Source organism: Triturus cristatus, chromosome 3_1 (genome assembly GCF_964204655.1).
Source record: "Triturus cristatus chromosome 3_1, aTriCri1.1, whole genome shotgun sequence".
Classification (NCBI taxonomy): domain Eukaryota; kingdom Metazoa; phylum Chordata; class Amphibia; order Caudata; family Salamandridae; genus Triturus; species Triturus cristatus.
This window is the reverse complement of record NC_140583.1, coordinates 865,248,959-865,268,525: the sequence shown is the minus strand read 5'-3', so window position 1 is coordinate 865,268,525 and position 19,567 is coordinate 865,248,959. Positions and strand designations below refer to the sequence as shown.

Here is a 19,567-nt window from a genome sequence, read left to right as displayed (position 1 = left end):
CTACTGCGGACGTAGTTTTAAACGAAACGCCGCTTGCTTGGTATCAAACTACATTTTGATACCTGGACATATATGTCTACAGGTCTCCAGCAGACATATTAGAGGGCAATTTAGTGCGTGCCATCTCCGCACTTAGAGCACAAATGCAATTCTGGAAGACTCTGCCGCTAAATGTAATGAGCCGCATTACTTTAACTAAGATGATAGTCCTGCCAAGGCTATTATATTATTTTGCAGACCTCTCTGTGTATGTCCCGACACGGTTGTTTAGGGAGCTAGAGGGATTGACCCGAGGCTTGATTTGGAATGCAGGAAGGCCCAGGATAGCTTTACAGAATCTGTATGCGCCGCCGGAAAATGGAGGATTGGCGGTTCCCCACCTGGACTTATACTACTTAGCTGCGCAGCTCCAGTGGGTCACAAAATGGCTGAGCGGACGAAACTTGGCAGACACGGCGACTGAGTCGTCATTATGGACGCAGACCCAAATTTACGGATTGTTTCATCCCCTGGCGAAAGCCCGCCACCCGACACAATTAAATATTGAGCTGGCCCATAGATGCTACATGAGAAGCCTTCAACTTACGAAAGATACGATTCCCTATGCCCCAATACTGCTGATTGCCGGGATGCCCAGAGGTAAAGACTTTATAAGTGACACGGCATTGATGCCTTGGGTTGAAGCGGGAGTGGAGAAGCTAGGAGACCTATATGCTGATGGCACCTTATTGCCTTTTGCAACATTAATGACAGAGAATAATTTACCGGCGGGGCAGTTCCTCTTGCATGCCTCCATCACACAGACATTGACACTAGCATGGGGAGACTTAGGTACTGAGCCGCCGATGCACCAACTGTTGCAATACCTACATGTAATGGGGGAGGGGTCACATGTGATACACTGGCTGGTACAGGCTAAGCGCACCCATGTTTTACGACCCTTGCAGAGACTTTGCATGCCCTGGACTGTGGATAGGGGCTGTCCTTGGACTGATAAGGAGTGGGAACGCGTTCAAGCCGGAGCCACGCACATACCACGCAATGCGTGCTTTAAACTTATCCAGACATATATACTGCAGAGGGCGTATCTCTCCCCGGATAAGATTAATAGATATTTTAGTATTAATACATCTGAATGCCCACGATGCCGTCTCCTAGGTGCTGACTTATTACACATGCTATGGTCTTGCCGCTTGTTATGGCCCTATTGGCGCACAGTATTAGACACGCTTACGAAATGCACTAAGGTTGCAGTGCCTGCCACATGGGAGGTTTGTATCCTGGGGTTTTATACGCGCACCAAGGCAAACAAAGTAAGTTCCAGATTCCGGGACCTAGGCCTCATAACGGCTAAACGATTGATAACTAAAAGGTGGAAGCGCAGAGACCCACCGGAAGCATCACACTGGGTGAGGTCCCTGGAGGTCTGGGCACAGGCAGAGAGCACCTCCCTACATAGGGAAGAAACGGCAGGGTTACGGAAATATCCCATAGCGGGTACCTGGGATGACATGCTCAAAGCCATTGCGTGTCCGGATGCTGCACTGCAGGCGGCACCCACGCAACACACGGGAGACAATACCTGACATGCCGCCCAGGAATAGAAGATATGTTACACTCTAATGATACTCCAATACTTGAGATCGGTTAAGCCTCAGACCTCGCATTCCTCACGGTCTATTATATAGGCACAGTTAACACCACATGCTACTCTAGTATCCTAACAGCAGACTGTACAACAAAAACAGCAGCCAACACTTGCCACACATGCGCAGCCCCAATTAACCTCTTCAGTGCCCATGACGAGATAGTCTCGTCATGGAGCACGGTTGTGCTGTGCCCAGGACGAGACTATCTCGTCATGAACCCCACCCACTAGTGCAACGCCCGGCACAGGAGGGGGAAAGGGCGTGGCACTGAAGGGGTTAAAATCATAGGTTATGGCCCTCCGCAGACTTGCAGCAGATATTGGCAAACGCTTGATGTCTCTCTCTGGTAAGCCTTGTTGATTTGTTTTTTGTTTTCCTTTTCTTTAAATTTTATTAGATGTGATTAAAATGTTCTGTTTATAAAAGAACAGGAAAACGAATATCTGACATATAGCAGTGTCAAAAGCAGCTTCAAAACCCAATGGCGCGTTAGTACTATGCTTCAAACTACAATGCTATGCATATATATGAGTGGTGGTAGACATGTATAGGTGTATTGGATGGTCGCAACCTGCCCACCGATTGTAGTTGACAGCATGTGCAAGTTATAGTTACTAATGATAAGATGTGTGTGTACAAATACCTCTACACCATGGACACATAATGTGTTAGAAACAGTGCGCGAGTAACATGTTGATTCGAGTCCACAATGGTACAAACGGAAAATGTTGATATTGACGCAGTAGGTTTTGTCACTCAAACTGTATGTAATAATAAAAGGAAAAAAGCTGATTAAGATATTTAAAAAAATATATATATAAGTCACAAGGTCGAGCAGACATCCTAAACAGTGGGAACGTGCTACGACTTCTGCAACCCATCCCAAAATTAGCTAACATCAACACCACTGACCTACTCTTAATAGAGTTCTTGCCAAACAACAGCCTGCCATGCTCCGAAGTGTCCAAAACCAGATGGAAAACACCAGAGATAGCAAACAGAATCATTCAAGAAAGAAATAGACTCCAAAGCTGAGGGATCACTTTGAAAACAGTGCCAAAACCACTATACCAAGTACAATTTTTAATCTGCGAAACAAGCAGTCAAAATAAAAAGTCCCCCTCTGTGCTAAGGGGAGAAAGGGGCCGCTCTCCAACAGATGACCAATCCCTTACGACTGAACCAACACTAATGAACAACTGGCAGAGTATACAACGCACAGTACTTCCAGCACAACTAAATTGACATTGGATACCTAGTTCATTAAACCCTCTACCGAGTTGCAACAACATAAAAATATGTATCTGGAACATCCATGGCTTAAGCTCCAAATCAAGCGACCATGAAGTCTTAAACTACCAAACAACCGTTGACATGATACTACTCCAGGAGACATGGGAGGACAAACCATTTGAATTACAAGGCTACAAGGCTACATCTCTAGTTTTATCCTGGCTACCAAGGGACCCATCTTCGACCGCAGATTGGGGGGCCTACTATTTCTATCCTGCATAACACAAATTGGTGAAATTCTTCCTTTAAAGATTCACATTGCCCAAAAGAGACATAGCTTCCACCTGGAAATGTACTGATCCTCACCGTGAGGAAGTGGCAGGCTGGGGTGGACTGGTGTGCCAACCAAGAGAAGGCAATGTACACAGCACGTGGCTGCCCCAAGAAATATTGTAGGGTCTGGGGGAAGTGGTTGGGGGGAATGGTCTGATTTCGATGGGGATGCTCCAATATCCGCCTGTTTGAATTTGTATGTCTTTGGTCTTTGGGTTGTCCAGATTATTGCAAATAACTCTTTGTTATTATGGTATCTTGGTGATTGGCTGGTACTTTCTGTGAAATCAATAAAAATGTGTTTATCAAAAAAAAGATTGCCCCTCCAAGCTGCATCCAGGCCTCAAAAGTTAAACTGATTCTAAATCAGACCGTTCAGAAGGTAATAATAATAAATGTCTACATACATCCCAAACACAAACTAAAGGCAGCCAAGGAGCTGATCAAAGAGCTAGTTAGAGTAATGGAAGAAGAGGACACGGACAACATCATCTTGGCAGGATATTTTAATATGCACCTCCTAGGGCCCGACCAAGACGACAACTCTACACAAGATCTTACCAGTGCATGGGGGATTCCGACTCAAGGCCGCTTAAAAAAAGTCAAAACAGCAAGGTGAATTATCATCTTTCAGAACTTGGTCGTCTCATGGGGGACAACCCGCCAGCACCTACATGCCACTCAGCCAAAATATCCTCTCACTTAGATTTCACATTGTGCCTCTTTCTAAATAGGCAACCACGAACTTAGTGACCACATGCCGCAAGAAATTATATTGCAAGCAAACTCAACATTACCTCTGGAGGTCAATAAAACCATAGTCACGGTAGGAACAATAAACCTCACACGAATAAGGTGCAACTCAACAAATATTGAAGCAGTATCAACTACAGCTAAAGACCTACTCAATCAAGCTCAGGACAATATAACTCAGCCGCTGAAAAGCTGGGTGACATTTGTCATATCTCTCGGTGAGAAAATCAAAACCAAAACTGGTCTGGAACAAAGGAACAGAATAGTCCTGCCAATGATGAATGCAAGGAGCCCGGTTTCTAAGACACTGAAAAAAACGAGAAATCACACATTAAGGCAACTCCGGATTTCACCTGGAAATGAGAGTCTGCAGCATTCCCTTCGCGAAGCAAAGGCTCTTTTCAAGCGAAGAAGATGGGCTAGCAAAAGAACCAAGAACAACAAATTTTGGGCCAAACTCCTTCATGACGCAAAACAGAAAAATAGCGCCACGTTTTGGCAAACTATTAACAAATCACAACGCCCAAACCATGTCGGCATCAACTCCCACATCACAAAAGCAGCCGGGGTAGACTTTCTTTTTAACCACTTTAACAAATCAAAGCTAAAGGCAATACGTTCCGTTCACCTGGGGAACGAAAGTTCTAGCAGGCTAGCAAAGGAAGCGGCACATCCAAAGTCAGCCCTAACGGAGGAAAGGGATAGCATAGAGTCAACCCAACAGCGATGGGAGAAGGAACCAATTGCTGAACAAAACCACACACTCGGAAGAGGAGACAATTTCAATAGCTATTTAGTACTACAAATAAAGAAACAAATAGCAAGGGGCAGCACCTGGCCCAAACGGCATTCCGCCAATGCTATTCAAAAACTACACGGATTTCTGGAGCAACGCATTAGCCCCAGTTTTTAAGCATGCAGCCAGAACCTCCACAATTCGTGAGTCATTGGAGAGGCTCAATCATAAGCCCACTTTATAAACAAGGTGCAAGGTCCATACCAAAAAACTACCGGCTGATAGCCCTCGCAGATATCGAGGCTATATATTACGCGGGTCTCATCCTAAACGACCTAGCCACTTGGGCTTCAGAGAACCATATAATTCCACCCACGCAAACAGGGTTCCGGAAGGGACAAGGCACAACAACTAACATTATGGCACTGACCTTGCTCATGGATGCAGCTAAGCAAGGAAAATACCCCCTGTTTCTCTGCTTCATAGATTTCACAGCTGCGTTTGACCATGTTGACCGAATAAAACTATGGCAAAAATTGGACGGCTGGGGTCTCCTAGATCAACTCAGGAGGCTGCACACTAACACATGGGTCAGGATAAAGCTAGGCACTGGTTCTCATATATAAAAAAAAATACCTACCTCAAAAGGGCTAAAACAAGGGTGCGTCCTAGCACCATTGCTTTTTAACCTTTTTTTAGCGGATCTCCCAGGGGAGCTGAACAAATGTACAGTCCACGCACCAAAAGTAGGAAACATGACACTGTCAAACTTGTTATATGCCGATGAGCTTTAATAAGTCGGACCCCTATTGGACTTCAGCATCTCTTGAACGCGACTCACAGTTTTTCAATACAAAACGCAATAAAAATAAACTCCAATAAAACAAAAACTTTGCATTGGTACATTGTCATTCTTGGTTCTATTGCACAGCAATTGGTCCCATTGTCACACAGGTAGGCAAACTCCAATCGAGAGGTTTCCTTCCACCGTCAGGACCTGGGCGTGGGGTGGAGGGGGCGCTAGTGGTCCTTTAGGGTCTTTTTCTCACGACGGCTTCCTATCCTATAACACTACCACGATGGCATCACACATAGCCCTTAACCTCCTGACCTGGAATGTCAACCGCCTGGGTGACAAGATCAAGAGGAGTATAGTGCTGCAATATTTGAAACGTCATGGGCTAGATATAGTGCTGCTCCAGGAGACACACTTGGTAGGGAACTCCTGAGAGGCCCGGAACAGGAGGGGGTATCGGATGGTTGCACACTCTGGATTTTCCTCAAGTTCGAGGGGGGTGGGGATCCTCCTCCATAGAGGCTGCCCCTATATAAAACACCTGGACAGACGCGCAGGGTAGATACGCCGCAGTCACGGGCACCTGGGAGGGCGGACGCTCAATGTTGTCTCCATTTATGCCTCCCCTGGGTTACAGCGCCCAACACTGCGGCACATAGGAACTCTCCCACATTACTTGCCCATAGGAGTCCTGATATTGGGGGGCGACTTTAATTGAACGATGGACGGCTCTAGAGACCACCTCCCGCCACGGAGTGACCCACTACGGGGCTCCCAGCTTACTGAGTTTGCTACTGCCTTCGGCGTGGTGGATGTCTGGAGATGGCTTAACCCGACCAACACTCACTTCACGTTTCATTCTGGGGCCCACGCCAGCCAGTCTCGCTTAGATTATATGTTCACACATGCACAAGACATCCATGCTTTCATTACCTCCCGATGCTTGGCATACGGCATTTCTGATCACTCTCCTATTCTCACAACTTTCGGTTTGAAACGGACCGGACGCCGCAACACCCTTTCTATTAACCCCTGGGCGCTAAAGATACCTCACATTAGGGAGGCGCTACTTAAGGACACCGAATGCTACTTTGCAGAGAATGTCGGGTCTGTCACCTCTGCAGCGGTACTATGGGGGGCATTTGGCGCTGTCATCAAGGGCCGTGCCTTATCATTAATGGTGGGACACAGGACTGAGCGTTCTAAGAGGGTGACCGAGCTGGAAAGAGATATTCTAGTCAGGGAGGAGGCCATTGCGCGTGCCCCTGACCTTGAAGCACAGCATACCCTAAACATGATAGGCCAGGACTATTGGCAGCTTCTTTCAGAAGCTGCCACGACGTGCTCTCTTGCTACCGATCATAAGATCTACGAACAAGGTGAACGCACAGGGAAACTCCTGGCATGGCTGGAAAAGAGGGAGCAGGCCTCGAGATGGGTCCATGCAATTTCTACCCCTGATGGTACACTCCTCACTGACCCCCAGCTAATAGCAGATGCATTTGCTGTTGACACCTCTCAGGCCCCGTTGTCGGCTGAACTTCTGGCTACTCAATGTAGTGAGCCTTTCCCCACAGGATAGTGACTCCTTGGAAGTAGAGACTGAGGTCCAGAAGGCAACACAGGATGTCTGCGCAGGCAAAGCAGTGGGTCCCAATTGACTCCCCATTGAGTTCTTCAAGCCCATGGCCTCCAAGCTTGCTCCTCACCTATTGAACATTTATACTGAATGCTATGAATCAGGTCTCCTTCAGGCCGACATTAGGACCGCCTCCATTGTGGTTATACACAAGCCAAATAAGCCTGCGGATGATTGTAAATCCTATCGCCCTGTTTCCCTCCTCTCCATGGAAGCGAAGATCTTGGCCAAATTATTGGCCAACAGGCTCCTGCCCCACATCACCGAATAGATTCACCCAGGCCAGTCTGGATTTATGCCAGGGTGGAATACCGCACGGAACTTGAGGCGGCTGAATGGGGCCCTTGGTAGGCTCGGGACAATTAGGGAAGAGGCAATTCTACTGTCGTTAGACGCCACCATGGCGTTTGACACTATTGAATGGGAGTTCCTATTTGCGGTACTGGCTCATATGGGCTTTGGACCCATATTCATAAAATGGATAAGGTTGCTCTATACGCAACCTACGGTGCATGTTACTGTCAATAATCACCTTTCCGCTACCTTTCCCTCCGACGGGGCATGAGGCAGGGATGCCCGCTTTCTCCGCTGCTCTTCGCCCTTGTACTGAAACCACTGGCAGTCTGGATTAGGGGTGATCCTGAAATTAGAGGGCTGAAATGGACAGAAGATCACGACGATCGCATTTCGCTTTATGCGGATGACATCCTGCTCTATCTGGCCTCACCCTCGTGAGCCCTACGGCGAGTACTTCATATATGCCACATATTTGGAGCCGGAGCCCACTCCGGATACTCGATTAATTGGTCTGAATCCCAGATGTGTGTGTTATGGGTTAACCCCCCCCCCCCAGTCCTCGGGGCCACGATGTAAAGGTGGCGTCTCAGGGTTTTAGATACCTGGGAACTTTCGTAACTCCGGATACTAACCTATTCTATGAACATAATCTATTGGGGCCACTGACACAGTTGCAATCAGATGTCCAACATTGGCAGTCTCTCCCACTTACCCTCCCTGGACGCGCAGCACTCTTTAAGATGCTCGCGCTTCCGCGCTTCCTGTATGCACTACAGAACACCCCTAGTGTCATCCCTGACTCATATTTCACTAAAATTGATAGCGCTGTACGGGAGCTATTATGGGAAAACCAGGCACCGCGTATAGCCAGGAATAAACTCACTATGGGGTGGTATGACGGCGGCATTGCACTGCCAGACTTGCGACTCTATTACCAGGTGTCACAATTGATTGCAATCAACAGGTGGGTGTTTGGGGATGATCCGAATTTCTGCACAGATCGTTGGCTCCTGGGGCAGGGAGGATATAACATGGCACTCTATACCAACCACCGCAAGCTTAGATTGACAGGCCCTATGTCCGCACTGTAGAGGTCTGGCATGGAGTCATCTAGAAATGGGGCTGCCACAACCGATTGACAAAAGCTACGCCACTATGGGAGCCTGACATGTTTCGTCAGCTTAGTAAATGCCTGGGCTTCGATAGGTGGGACACAATAGGCATCTCTACAGTTGGGGACATGCGGGAGAAGGGGAAACTGGACACATTTACTGAACTTCAGGCTAAGTACCAGTTGGCTCACACTGAAACATTTAGGTATCGCCAGATTAGCCATGCCATCTCGGCGGCCATGCCCAAGGAGCTCCCCCTTTGCCCGTCTTCCCCCCTAGAGGACAGGCTGATAATTGACCCAATGCCCCAAAAGGCAATATCCCTCACTTATAAAAAGTTGGTAAACAATCATCCTGACCCTATGCAACGACTGCGGGAGGGCTGGGAGTCAGACCTGGGTAGCATCGACGATGAAGACCGGCACGACGCATTAGCTTCCCCCAAAGAGGTGGCCATCCCCATGAGACTCCGTTTTGTCCAACTGAAAATCCTTCACCGGGTTTACTTTGATGCTAAACTGCTCTTCCGACTGGGTAGACGTCCTGAACCTCTTTGTCTACGACATTGCAACCAGACTGGCACCTTCTTTCACATCTTATGGGACTGTCCACAAACAAAGCATTACTGGTATAAAGTCACGAATCAAATGGAAAGGACCTGTGGTAAATCCTTAATGTCCTCTCCCCAGCTCTGTCTCCTCAATATATGGGATGCTACAGACCTTTCCAGGCAGAGCAGATGTAGGCATCAATGGGCTGGGCCATAGCGAAACGCAATATCGCACAAAAGGGGGGGGGTGGACACGGTTCCGGACCTGCGTGATTGGGACAGGGACATGGTTAGGGCAATGATTGCTGAGAAGGCCGTGTTCAAAAATAGAGGGTTCCCCAGGAAATGGGACCACAAATGGGGGAAATGGAATAAATACAGAGGAGATATCTTTATTTCTCCTTCTATAGAACTACGACGAGAGAGACACTCCTTATTAGCTCAACTAGCGGACAATGATGAGCCCCCACCCCTGCCTTCCTAAAGTTGGTGTATCTGTGTGACCTCCTTTGCTTTGTATTTTATTGATGTATAGAGATCTCCTGCTTAATGATTAGTCGTTAGGAAGATTGGACAACACCCTGACTCAACGAAGTGACAAACCATGGGATCACTGTCATTCTATTTTTATGTGTGTGAAGACAAGTAAAAGGGGCCTGATTATTGCTCTGACACAGCTATGTACCGATTTTGTTTTGTTGCTAAATAAAAAATTGTTTAAAATAAATAAATAAAACAAAAACTATGGTCATAAACTACCACAAGAAGAAGCACCTCAATTGGATCCTGGACGGTCAACGCTTAGACCGAGTAACAAGCTACAAATACCTGGGGATAACACTAGACCAGAACAACTCATTCAAACCACAAATGGAATCTCTACGGAGAAAGGGGGTAATGACTTACCTAGCCTTAAAACCACTATAGAAGTTACTACCGGACCTGACGCTTGACCTTTTGTTAAGGGTCTTGCGAGCTAAACTTCAGCCCACAATAACCTACGGGAGTGAATCGATGAAAAGAAAAGACGCAACTACTCTCGACAACATAATATCCAACTCTTACCGAGCGATCTTCCAACTTCCTAGAAATGTTTCCCCAGCCCAAATACAGACCCAGCCCAAATACAGTTGGAATTTGGGCTTCAAAAATAGTCAATGGAAAGAAGGGAAGCATATGTGAAATGCTGGCATAAAATTAAAAGCGATGAAGAAGGCTGTCTGAACAACCAACTCTGGAAAGAACTGTCTCGCCTTGAAAAATCTCCAGCAAGAGAATATCTGCAGGAATCCATCAAACTTTTAGGCCTAACTGACTCGTGGAAAAAATCTCAACGAATCACTTTGCTTTTAAACAAGCTGCAACAAAGGTTACTCGATTATTATCTGTCATAGAGGACAAAAACTCACTAACCAAACGAGCTCACGGCTGGGTAGTATTGAACACATACAAAGCACTTAAACCCCAATCCTACTTGACAACGAGAATAAAAATCTCCACCAAGGAAAAATTCCTAAAACTCCGGTTGGGAGTTGGGCCCTTAAATCAATTCTTACCTCCTTGGGAGAAAAGTAGAGGAGACCAGCCCTGCCGTTTATGTGGCTGTGGAATCGAAGACGCTATCCACATTATTTGTTTCTGTAACAGCCTAAGAGGATAACCTTGCTAAAACCAACGTTCAGACAGCATGGAGTTAGGTCCTGCCGACAAGTGGTAATGATGTGTTTTAATCCAGAGATAACACAGCTAAACTGCCGGCTAACTGAATGTCTTTTTTTTTTGTAAACATTTTTATTGGCATTTTCTGTAATTACGTACATCACATCATTACCGATGTCATTGGCATACAAAAGATATCTCACAAACACTTTACGTCTTGGCATGAGGTTGAGTAACATCATGGTCTATGACCTCCCACACAGCCTCAGAGTTGATAATGGTTCTAAGGGACAAGTGGTGAGGTAGTGTCAGCACTCATGTGAGGTAGTCTCTGTTGTACACTGGGAAGTAAGGCGTGGTGCCGGCTAACTAAATTTCTTGACATAACCGCAAAAAGACTGAAAAACTTGCCCGTATTGGCTAAGAACTAACTGTTTGGAATAACATCAACAGATTTAAGAGAGGATGGAGTAGAAGCTATTAACAACTTGAGCCCTTCTTTTAAGATTTTTGACTCTTACTATTTATTACTGTAAAAATGTTAGGTCCTTTTAATAGTGTTTTTATTGCATAAGAGCTAGATATTTTATTCAAAATGTATTCATGTATGCAATGGTTTTAATTAATCAAGCATAATAAAATTTACCTTACCTTACCTTACCACTCAGACCTAATCAGAGACACTTACGGACCTACACGCAGACCCACTCTGATGCTCACACAACCACTCATAGACTCCCTCACACACCTATACAGCTACTCACTCACTCACTCTCAAAGGTTACAGATTACAGTTGGGAAATAAAATTTAAAAACCATCAAAATTCACTGAAAAAACACAAAGGTTACCAGGATGTTATAGTTAGGAAATAGAAGTTTTAAAAATATTGTTTCACTGAAAAAAACTAAGGTTACAGGTATGTCATAATTAGGAAATAGAATTTTTTTTAAACATAGAAATTTACTGTAAAATCCAAAGCTTACAGAGACATTATAGTTAGGCTCAGATGTTACCCGTACAAACCCATTGAAATGCAGAAGTTAAAGTTACCTGAGCTAACTATAACTTACTTCCCTGCAATGCTCTGCTTATGACGTCACATATTACATCACTCATGACATCATCCATAGACCCATTCACATACCCACTCACCCCCTACAACCTCTCATACACTTACACACCCACTCGCATACCCATTCATAGACCCATACAGCTACAGACACAAACACTCACTCACACAACCACTCACCCATACAGCTACTCAAACACCCACAAAACCACTCCCACTCACAGACCCATACAGCACTCACACACCCATATAACGACTCACATAAGCATTCACACAACTGCCATACACCTACTAACAGAGCTGCTCACTCACCTATACAGCCACTCACACATCCATTCACTCATCCACAAAACCACTTACATGTCCATTCACACATCAATACAATCACTCACGCGCCCACTCACACATCTATACGGCCACTCACATAAATACTTACAGTGCATAACACCCACTCACTTACACATAAACCCAGTCAACCAGGCATCCACCTTTAGAGCCATTCACACAACCACCTAGTCACCCATACAGCCACTCAAACACACTCATCCACCTATTGGGCCACTCACACAGCCACCACAGTCACCAATACAGCCACTGACCCACACACTCATCTACCCATACAGCCACTCACTCACCCATACAGCTACTCACACATCCACTTATTCACTCACTCACCCACTCACACACTGATACAGACAGTCACAGTGCCACTCAGATGACATATATAAGAAACAGTGTCACTCAGTAGTAGTGCAAAAAGAATAGTAATTTAATTTATTCAGTAGCTCAGCATATATCTTTAACTCTCAGAAACATTTAGGAGAAACACTCACTGCATGATGCCATCAGTGATGTCATTTGAAATGACATCAATGATGTCATCATTGATGTCACTGACCATGTCATGAGTGATGTAATAGGTGAGATCACAAGCAGTGCATTGTGGGGGCGTAAGTTAGCTCAGGTAACTATAACCTCTGAATTTCATTGGTTCTGAACGAGTGAAATCTGATCCTAACTATAATATCTTATATATAGCTTATATATGTATATGTTTTGTGTAATTTTACAGCCTATCTGGTTACCAACGGATATTGATACAAATTATATAGGCTTTCACTGTGCATTAGGCAGTGTATCAAGGTCCCTTGTGGAACGAGGGAAATGGTATCAATGTGTCCTGTAAAAAGTAATAATTTGTTTTCAATATGCCCTTGATTCTAGATTGTCCTTGTGAGACTGCACCTGTTGCAAAAATAGAAAGAGCAACATAGAAGTGTGTGTGCAAAATGTACGGATGGTAGAAAGAGACGTCTGCTAAAGCGTTATGAAATAGTACTGATGAGAATTTGTTGTTGTTTGCAAAGAACACATTGGCGTAGGTTAGAGGTGATAACACAAGGAGCGGAGGTCAAATCTATTTTAATTAAAAAGTGCTTCATGGCAGAGGTAGTGTGTCCTGAGCTGCAGTGGTGTTAATTAAATATGCAGCTGTATTTTAGTGAGGAACAACAAATGATTATTGCATATTGATCTTATTGTTGGCATAAGGTGTTACTGCACATAGTACATGTGATGTAATTAAGGCACACTAAGTAATGTAAAGTATAGGGCTAGAAAAGTAAAAAATCGATAGGCATGTTAGTGTCGCTTATGTGATTTAGTAAGTGAATGAGAGGGCCTGACAGCATATATTTTTTATTGTTGTCCCTGGTGAAAGGGCATGAAGGATGCAATGTAATTGTTGTTAGAGTGTGTGGTGAAGCGTGGGTGTAAGTAAACAGGGTTGAGCAAAGTGTTTAAAGAACCTAAAGGCAGATTGTGAAACTTTGAAGTTGGAAAGGCAGAGGGAAAGGAGCTTGGGGGTGCTTAGACCTGTGGGTGGGTGAAGGAGGGATTCTCAGTGTGGCTCTAAGATTGTGGTGTCTGTTTGTTTACAAGAGGCAGGAAGGTAAATGTTACAACTTAAGCATTTAGGGCCATATGTAGGAAGGCCAGTACCGGTCGGTAACGGCCGATTTTCGGTAAATATCCTGTTACCGACCGGTATTCAGGCTTTTGGTATGTAGGGGGCACATTTCAGGATTCGGAAATTTACTGAATCGGTAAAATTACCGATTCGGTAATTTTACCGATTCGGTAAATACCGAATCCTGAAATGATATGTAGGGGGAGTGTGTGGTTGTTGTGGGGATTCGTTATTTACCACCAACTAAAAGTTGGTGGTAAATGACGAATAGCTGTAAAAAAGCATTCCTTTGCACTTTGAACTGTGCAATGTGGCAGACATACATGCCCTTAGGGCATGTATGTGTGCCACATGTGCACACATGCAGGAATCAGGGGTGCAACAGGGTGTCACTGTGACCCCCTGCCACCCTTGATTGTGCTCCCCCATTACCGAATCGGTATTTACCGATTCGGTAATGGTAACTGGCTTCCCATTGATTCCTATGGGCCTCCTGGCCCATAGGAATCAATGGGAAGCCAGTTACCATTACCGAATCGTTAAATACCGATTCTAAATTACCGACCCATTCCGAATCGGTAAATATTACCGATGGATTACCTACATAGCATTTACCACTTCATAAATACCGAATCTGTAAAATTCGGTATTTATGAAGTGGTAAATGTTAGGCTACCTACATATGGCCCTATCACTAGCAAATGTTCCAATCCCTTGATATAAACCGGTCTTTGGAGCTTATATTCTGACATGGTCGTGAGGTATTTAAATGTATGCCAATACTACGAGCCCAATTGAGTGTAACATATAACTACCATTGGGCTTCTAGTAGTAACGTCTAAATATGAATTTTCTATTTTTATGTCAGTGGAATTTATAATGAATTGTTGAAAGATCAAGAAATTATACATGCAGTTATTTTTCAATATACCACAGTCCCCATGAATCCAACGGGGTTGGTAGTCCTAGTAGGTAAGGCGCACAGACATTACTGACAAACACGGTATTGGAAACTACATTTTCCATGACGGCGTTGGGATCTGTAGTTCTTAGTAATACGTGCACAGGAAATTATGCTGAGTATGGGCGTCAGTATGGGAACCACACCCCTCCTTGAGTAGTTTGAACACGGACAAGCCGTGTTATTTAAACTGGCGTTTGTAACAGGAAAAATGCTAATGCCAGGATATACAAGAGCTGAATAGGTTGCTGATGGGGCAGGACCTTTGGAGTAGTATGTTCCGACCGAGCGCGCTTCTACAAACCGAGGTAATGTTTTCCTGGTCATGAGGGAGGAAGGGAGTCCTAACGCTGTAGCCTTTTTACTTTCCAACAGCGTATGACTACAAGGCTACCCCTTCCCGTGATCAGTGAGAAACGATTATTCCACTCAAATTGGGTAACGGCATACCCAGACGTATGACTAAAGAAAGGATGCTGTAAATATGTACACAGTGTACTTTACGGAGTGTATAAATAGCTGTGAGGTCGTGCTGTCACTGACGTGACGTACAAGTGGATTTTAACTGATGTAGTGCGTGTATGGTTAACAATGGGATAAGGTATTTGCTACTTATGAGAGGAAGTGAAGTGCGATAAATTAACGCATGCTGCCAATAAGGCAAGGTGGAGTCAATGAGACCCGAGATCAGCTCTGCTACATGATCATAGATTATAGATCACGGAGTGATGGGAATATGAGCACACCTAGCATGATGTGTGAGCTGTACACAAGGACATTATTTACTGTAGTGTATAGATTATATGTCTTTTGTCTCCTGTCATATTTCCTTACAGGCAAACATTTACGTACATACCAGAGGGAGAGATAAGTATACCCTCCATTCTTTCACGAAGAGACAGCTTTCTGTCCCTTCAAAAATATACATAGGAAAATTCTCAACCAATTCCAGGGAAGGAATCTTTGTTGTGCCCTGAAGAAAGCCCAGGACCGAGCAGGCCATTTTTTAAGGGCCGAAACATGTTGGCAGATTCTTAGTGTCATAGGACCATAACCTCCAAAAAGACCCGTTTTTTAAAACATTTTTTAATATTTGCTACGTCCCCGTGAATAAAGGGATACCTGGGGAACGGAGTAGGATTTTTATCTTTAAAAACCCCCTGGCCTACATCTCCTAAGTGCTCCCTGAAATATGGTCGAGCCCACCCTGAACTTTAGGAGTCGTCAGGGTGAACCCGATGATGAAGCATGACACCAATAGGGTGTGTGAGGGTTAAATAACAAAAAGGAATTGCCGCCTTTCCGCACTCAGTGGTGTACGCCACGTAAGGTTTAGTTTATTTTAGTTCTTGGGCTTGATGGTTCTAGGTACGGTAACTAATGTCTAGTCGGGAGGGTGTATCCACATCCTAACCTCTCTTACCCCTTGATGCGGGTGGAGTGATCTCCACCGTCACGTGTGGTTTACAGGCCTTACCGTAGTGACACACGACTTCACCTATCTTGGCATACACAAATCTGATAACCAAGCCTGTTCCTGGCAACATAATATAAACCGGTCCTAGGATGCTTGATTCCGGTCCAGGGAAGACATGGCTTGGCAGGTCGGGCTGGATTGTTCCCATGAGGCACCGGGTCAAGACTGATTTGCATACGGCCATGTCTGAACTGGGGTGGCGTGGTGAGCAAAATAACGATGGATTAAACCCAGATCTGTGACTGGGGGTGAATGTTTTGCCAATATGCAACATTACGTCCATCATCTTGTGTGTTTTGCTAACATAATATAGAGGCCACAACTGAGAAAGTAAAGTTGGACGTGAAAAAGTGGTCGACCCTCCCTCTATCCCTCCTGCGGCAGGTCGGCTATATTTAAGATGGTTTCCTTAACCCGCCTATTATATCAACTCCAATCGTATCCATATTCAATCCCAGTGTCTTGGTTTCGGCAAATAAATGCCATCATGGCACATTTTCTGTGTGGGGGAAGCACCGCTAGGGTCGCCCTATGCACTTGCATGCAGTCCACATACTGCGGTGGCATTGCTGAAGCGGATGTGCAAGAATACCACGCTGCAGCACACCTCCAGATATTAAATGAGTGGTGGTATGGGCCCAGAGATGGCCCAGCTTCTAAAGTTGGACAATGGCTTATGGGAGACACCTCAGCATACTCCCTTATATATAGTAGGACCGACCCCAAAGATCTCCCTCCAGCGATAAGAGTAGTAGTCATGACATGGAGGCAGGCTCTGGCGTCGCATGGGTTTATGGGACTGTCTTACACGTGAAACACTGCTGTGGTGAAACCGTCTTTTTCCGCAGGTCGCGGACCTCTCAGGATTCCTTGGCTGGTACCGTATAGGCATTTCAACCCCTGGGGACATTATGAGGGGGCAACTTTGAAATGGTTTGCAGATTTACGTAAAGAATTTTCCATGCCCCACTCTCAGTTTTACAAATACATACAGCTGCGGCATACTCTTCAACCGTATATTAGAACCTGACAGAGGTTCCAAAATTCAGCCCATTAGAAGGCAAACTTCTTATGGGAGATCTTGGGAACACAAGGTATCCAAAATTTACCAAACACTAGTGACTAATAGCCCCACAAACATAGACTCCCTGAGGGCCTCTTGGGACACGGACGTGGGCCCGATTGACAACGATGACTGGACAGAAGCTATTTTTAGCTTGTGTTTTATTGTATACTGTAAAGAGGTCTAACATATTGTTTTAGTGGATATTAGTTGGTAACAATTATACTATATTGTTGACCTCTGATATCAGCCACAGCTGCTAGGGAATATATGTCCAGCCCAGGTTTCTGCCTCTTAAATTTGCTACATTAGTATTAAGAACTCGACAAGGTAAGTTGAGTTCAAAGCGTGGTTTATTGTAGAATTGCATCCACGACCGGAGCGAACCAAACGCGAAGAAACCAACGTCCAGAGTGACGTTCGGAAGGAATCTTCACGATTGGAAAGCAACGCTCTGGAATGCAAATAAAGACATGAAAAAGAACAGCAAGAGTCGCGTGCTAGCACGCGACTCACAACACACATTTAAAATGAAAACACTGTAATCCATCTCTAAAACACCTTCCCCTCTTTAAAGAGCAACAAAATAAGTACATAAACATATCATTTATTCCAAAACAAAGTCTCTCAATCAACAAGAAATTTGTCTGAGACGTGATGTTCTTTTTGCCGTTGCCTCCGACAATTCACCAATCTCCGTAGCACTGGGCTGCACAACTCGAATTTCCGAAGACAATGGCAAAGGGTCAGAGGCAATGGATTGAGTGAGTTGACTTTCAGATGGTTCCAAAACGCAACTCGAAAGAGGTATGGACAAAGCACAATTGTCAGTAACAATGGGTTGAGTGATTTGTGTTTCAGATGGTACCGAAATACCAATGGAAGAAGGTTTCTCGTAAATTAAATCAAACCAGTCACAATGTTCTGACTCTGACTCTGAAAAGGTATGTTGTCTAATGACATCAGCCTGAAAAGGAGATACCTTAACAAGAGCTCTCTTGTTCCACCATCCTTTGTTATCAAGAAGGGCAGAACCTCTACTGACGTGTATAACTAACGTTGGAGAAGAGAATTTTGATTGCCCTTTCGGCATTTTTTTTAGGATTTTTGATGAGTACCCAATCCCCTCTTTTTAACGGTTGATCTACGGAATGTTTGCCAGCATCAAAGCGTGCTTTCATGGCATTCTGTTTTACTTTAACATATTCTTGGATGGAAGCAGACTTAAGTGAAACACTATCATCTTTATGTAACCAACTGGGATTGAGATGTGTATGCACTTTTCTTCTTTTAAACAAAGTAAAAGGTGCAATGCCAGTGGTGATATGTGGAGTAGTGTTATATGCCCAGACTTTATCATGTACGAAGGACAAAGGGTCTAATCTAGCAGATATTGCAGTCTGAATGCCTTCCTTGATTATTCGATTGCACCTCTCAACCAAACCGTTCGATGAAGGAGAATATAAGGCAACCTTAAAGTGAGAAATGTCATGGATTTTGAAAAAATAACACATCTTTTGTGACACAAAGTGTGTCCCATTGTCAGTAACAATGGATTTGGGAAAACCTTCAACATCAAATACTGTTTGCAAAAAGTTGATAGCATTATCAGTTGACGCTGCATTACAGAAAGAATAGTATAGCCACTTAGTATGATAATCAATCAAAACAATCAGAAATTTGTTTTCAGTTGGTAAAATATCATAAGGTCCAGAAAAATCTAACCCTACATTGTCCCATGGACCTACGGGAAGTGGTACAGGATGCAACGGAGTGGTAAGAGTCTCCCAATGTTTATCCGAAAGAAGACATTGAGTGCAATTGTCAATCATTTTCCTGACGTGTGCATCCATGGAGGGCCACCAATAAAATTGTTTTATGCGTTGATATGTTTTGACAACACCAAGATGTCCTTGATGAGCTGAGCGAATGATTATATTTCGTAAGGATTCAGGTGGAACAAATAAATCATGGCGCATAATCATATTGTTAACTAAAGAAAGTTCTTCAGAAACATTTGCAAAGGTTTTTAAGTCTGGAGATAGAGTCCAGCGCTCAGGCCATTTGTTCACAAAAAAAAATGTAACCTTGGAAAGTGTGACATCATCGTGGTATGCTGAATTCCATTCGGTTTCAGAAATGGGTGGACATTCCGCAATAGCATCAATTGCAGCAACAACACATTCAACATCATCATCAACAACAGAATTTTCCTTTAAAGACATTCTTGAAAGACAATCCGCTCTAAAAAAAATTCCCCCAGGAATATG

The 19,567-nt window shown here is 44.5% G+C and overlaps 1 protein-coding gene across 3 annotated transcripts in view; it reads right to left on the bottom strand.

The window, feature by feature from the left end:
* TLK1 (tousled like kinase 1) overlaps window positions 1–19,567 on the bottom strand; it is a 967,987-nt gene that overhangs the window by 887,762 nt on the left and 60,658 nt on the right. The window lies entirely within an intron of this gene.